The sequence below is a fragment of the Triticum aestivum genome, chromosome 5D, assembly GCF_018294505.1.
Source record: "Triticum aestivum cultivar Chinese Spring chromosome 5D, IWGSC CS RefSeq v2.1, whole genome shotgun sequence".
NCBI classification, from domain to species: Eukaryota; Viridiplantae; Streptophyta; class Magnoliopsida; order Poales; family Poaceae; genus Triticum; species Triticum aestivum.
The window spans coordinates 28395160-28400352 of record NC_057808.1 but is presented as its reverse complement, the minus strand read 5'-3'; positions in this window follow the sequence as shown (position 1 = coordinate 28400352).

The following is a 5193-nucleotide window of genomic DNA, read 5'->3' as shown; positions in this document are numbered from 1 at the left end:
ATATCACAATAAGAAGCTTCTGGTGTATGCAACCCAATCTTCCCTCGCAAGATACCCGAGAAGCTTCCAAGGCAAGATTCATCTATCTTCCTCAGTACGATACATGGATGATTTCCCGTACAAGGTACCCTGCCTTCTTCAGTAGGCAACCAGAAAAGCTTCCGGCATAAGGTACTGAGTCTTTCCCCAGCAAAGTCTTTAAGGGGGTAAGCTTCTGAAGCACGATACCAGTCTTCTTCAGCAAGCTGTCCGATGAAAGTTTCGAGCACAAGCCAGCCAATCTTCCTCAGTAAGACATTGGTACAAGGTAGTACGCTGTGAATTGATAGCATATGGCAGTCAATCCCAAGAATCAGATCCGCAACATTTTGGTCAGAAGCAAGAATCAGTCAGAATACACGTCTGTCTCGGGAATCAGATTCTCATAGATAGGCGGTGAGCATACCACCAAGATCTTACAAGTCACTCGGATGAGGATCTGACAACCACGTGAGGATGGTTGAGAGAAGAAAGCCAGTATACACCGCAGTGTGACAAAGGATTATGAGGATTGACGACATTAATGAGCTCAATACAAGTACCTGTGAACCTGGAAAATGATCCTGATGAGCCCTTGTCCCCTTTTTCTCCAATGACGGCACCGCGCCTGTGATCTAAGCTGTTTTTAGCTATCCGGGGTGGATGCCGATTTTTATTTCTCTCTTCAATGACTGTCACGAGTTCTGAGCTGCTTTTCGGCCGTCTCGTACAGCTGCTGAGTTTCTTTTTGTGACAGTAGCCCTATAGCTGCTTTTGGCTATTTTAGGGAGCTGCCACCTTCTTCTTATCAACCCGGTCTCATGTTCTGAGCTGCTTTTCGGCCGTCCTGGGCCGTGGTTAAGTTATTTCAGTAATGTCCCAGATCTGAGTTGTAAAGACCGTTTTGGTGGCTACTGATTTATTTGCCGATTTCTTGCAAAGGTTTGGATGATCATTTTCCTGTGGTCAGAACTTGAGGGGTGTTGAACCTGCCATTTAATGGGGTACCCTGTCAGAAAAATGAGGATAAGCTGCGATTGCCGAAAAATTGCACCGACAGTACCTATGGTGATACGAAGAAGCAATATGACCCAGCTCTTTCAGCCAAGGATCCAGGCCAAGAAAACAATAATGAAGGAGCAAGACCCAGTGATGCAGGTATGAAAATTGTTGCAAGACCCGCATGGTGCAGAACCACTGTCAGTCAAGTCTGCAGATATTATCATACAGGTCAAACTCTTATGCTAGCCACGACAGGCAAAAATCAAATATTTGGTACGGATCCGATGCTCAAGACAGTGGAACCAGTTAAGATGATTCAGAAACTTCCGCGCTAAGCCAGAATCTGTCAGGAAAGCGGTTATGACCCAACTAAGGACCTGCATTTAGTGGAGAATCCCAATGCAAGGAGTTACAGCTTGGGTGTCCACTAGAAAAATCTGATCACCACTTCATGAAAGATTGTCAGTGCCGGATGACACACCCAGCGGAAATCACTCTTGGATTTGTGAGACCGACATATATTTCAGTCGTGAGGATCAATCACGGTCAGCTAAGTTAGCAAATCTAAAAATAAATTGGAGCCTGCATAAGCATGAACAAGCAAGGTAAGATCTGTCAGAATATGGATATATTAAAGCAAACCACCCCAGGACCAGTCAGACAAAAATTTAGTGGGAACAAAAATAAGAAAAAGGATACCTGAGTTGGAAACGGTTTCCTTACGTCAGTATCTTCATACTTGTTCCCTGAGCAACCAAATCTCAAGGACGAGATTTCTTTAAGGGGGTAAGGTTTGTAACAGCCTGATTTTTGGCCCTTTCTTTTTCTTTTGTTTTTCTGAGGTTTTTGCTTGAGTTTTCTTTTTCCGTGGCTTTGTGGTCTGGAAAGTGAAGAAGATGAACTCTTCTTTGCTTCTAGAGTGGCTTGTCATTCCCAAATCCTTCCCTAAACCCTGTCATTTTCATCCTAGCACAAATCCCAATATTCGGACCAATGCTATCACCTTGTGCACATAGTTGTGGAACTCCATCTATATGGAAATCCCGATGACTTTTTGTTGAGCCCATTAGCAACATCATATTTCCTCCATGATTCATGTTGAACATTAAGCTAGTGTTGGAAACATTTATAAGCATTATCTTCGTGTCCTGCTACCTCTTGAGCACTGCGTTGGTTTTCCCTTGAAGAGGAAAGGGTGATGCAGCAAAGTAGCGTAAGTATTTCCCTCAGTTTTTTAGAACCAAGGTATCAATCCAGTAGGAGGCTACGCGCGAGTCCCTCGCACCTACACAAAACAAATAAATCCTCGCAACCAACGCGATAAGGGGTTGTCAATCCCTACAGGGTCACTTACGAGAGTGAGATCTGATAGATATGATAGGATAATATGTTTGGTATTTTTGTTATAGAGATGCAAAGTAAAATAAAAGCAAAGTAAAAAGCAACGGAAATAACTAAGTGTTGGAAGATTAATATGATGAAGATAGACCCGGGGGCCATAGGTTTCACTAGTGGCTTCTCTCATGAGCATAAGTATTTTACGGTGGGTGAACGAATTACTGTTGAGCAATTGACAGAATTGAGCATAGTTATGAGAATATCTAGATATGATCATGTATATAGGCATCACGTCTGAGACAAGTAGACCGACTCCTGCCTGCATCTACTACTATTACTCCACAAATCGACCGCTATCTAGCATGCATCTAGAGTATTAAGTTCATAAGAACAGAGTAACGCCTTAAGCAAGATGACATGATGTAGAGGGATAAATTCATGCAATATGATAAAAAAACATCTTGTTATCCTCGATGGCAACAATACTATACGTGCCTTGCTGCCCCTACTGTCACTGGGAAAGGACACCGCAAGATTGAACCCAAAGCTAAGCACTTCTCCCATTGCAAGAAAGATCAATCTAGTAGGCCAAACCAAACTGATAATTCAAAGAGACTTGCAAAGATAACCAATCATACATAAAAGAATTCAGAGAAGATTCAAATATTGTTCATAGATAAACTTGATCATAAACCCACAATTCATCGGTCTCAACAAACACACCGCAAAAACAAGATTACATCGAATAGATCTCCACAAGAGAGGGGGAGAACATTGTATTGAGATCCAAAAAGAGAGAAGAAGCCATCTAGCTAATAACTATGGACCCGAAGGTCTGAGGTAAACTACTCACACTTCATCGGAGAGGCTATGGTGTTGATGTAGAAGCCCTCCGTGATGGATGCCCCCTCCGGCGGAGCTCCGGAACAGGCCCCAAGATGGGATCTCGTGGGTACAGAAGGTTGCGGCGGTGGAATTAGGTTTTTTGCTCCGTCTCTGATCGTTTGGGGGTACGTAGGTATATATAGGAGGAAGGAGTACATCGGTGGAGCAACAGGGGGCCCACGAGGTGGAGGGCGCGCCCTGGGGGGATAGGCGCGCCCCCCCTACCTCGTGGCCTCCTGCCTTGTTTCTTGACGTAGGGTCCAAGTCTCCTGGATCATGTTCGGTGAGAAAATCACGTTGCCAAAGGTTTCATTCCGTTTGGACTCCGTTTGATATTCTTTTTCTGCGAAACTCTGAAATAGGCAAAAAACAGCAATTCTGGGCTGGGCCTCCGGTTAATAGGTTAGTCCCAAAAGTAATATAAAAGTGAATAATAAAGCCCAATAATGTCCAAAACAGAAGATAATATAGCATGGAGCAATCAAAAATTATAGATACGTTGGAGACATATCAAGCATCCCCAAGCTTAATTCATGGTCGTCCTCGACTAGGTAAATGATAAAAACAGAATTTTTGATGCGAAGTGCTACTTGGCATAATTTCAATGTAATTCTTATTAATTGTGGTATGAATGTTCATATCCGAAAGATTCAAGACAAAAGTTCATATTGACATAAAAATAATAATACTTCAAGCATACTAACTAAGCAATTATGTCTTCTCAAAATAACATGGCCAAAGAAAGTTATCCCTACAAAATCATATAGTCTGGCTATGCTCTATCTTCACCACACAAAATATTTAAATCATGCACAACCCCGATGACAAGCCAAGCAATTGTTTCATACTTTTGACATTTTCAAACTTTTTCAATCTTCACGCAATACATGAGCGTGAGCCATGGATATAGCACTATATGTGGAATAGAATGGTGGTTGTGGGGAAGACAAAAAGGAGAAGATAGTCTCACATCAACTAGGCGTATCAACGGGCTATGGAGATGCCCATCAATATATATCAATGTGAGTGAGTAGGGATTGCCATGCAACGGATGCACTAGAGCTATAAGTATATGAAAGCTCAACAAAAGAAACTAAGTGGGTGTGCATCCAACTCGCTTGCTCACGAAGACCTAGGGCATTTTGAGCAAGCCCATCATTGGAATATACAAGCCAAGTTCTAAAATGAAATTTCCCACTAGTATATGAAAGTGACAAAATGAGAGACTCTCTATCATGAAGATCATGGTGCTACTTTGAAGCACAAGTGTGGTAAAAGGATAGTAACATTGTCTGTTCTCTCTTTTTCTCTCATTTTTTTATTTGGGCCTTTTCTCTTCTTCTTTTTTATGGCCTCTTTTTTTTAGTCCGGAGTCTCATCCCGACTTGTGGGGGAATCATAGTCTCCATCATCCTTTCCTCACTTGGGACAATGCTCTAAAAATGATGATCATCACACTTTTATTTTCTTACAACTCAACAATTACAACTCAATACTTAGAACAAGATATGACTCTATATGAATGCCTCCGGCGGTGTACCGGGATATGCAATGAATCAAGAGTGACATGTATGAAAGAATTATGAACGGTGGCTTTGCCACAAATACGATGTCAACTACATGATCATGCAAAGCAATATGACAATGATGGAGCGTGTCATAATAAATGGAACGGTGGAAAGTTGCATGGCAATATATCTCGGAATGGCTATGGAAATGCCATGATAGGTAGGTATGGTGGCTGTTTTGAGGAAGGTATATGGTGGGTGTATGATACCGGCGAAAAGTGTGCGGTATTAGAGAGGCTAGCAATGGTGGAAGGAGGAAAGTGCGTATAATCCATGGACTCAACATTAGTCATAAAGAACTCATATACTTATTACAAAAATCTACAAGTTATCAAAGCAAAGTATTACGCGCATGCTCCTAGGGGGATAGATTGGTAGGAAA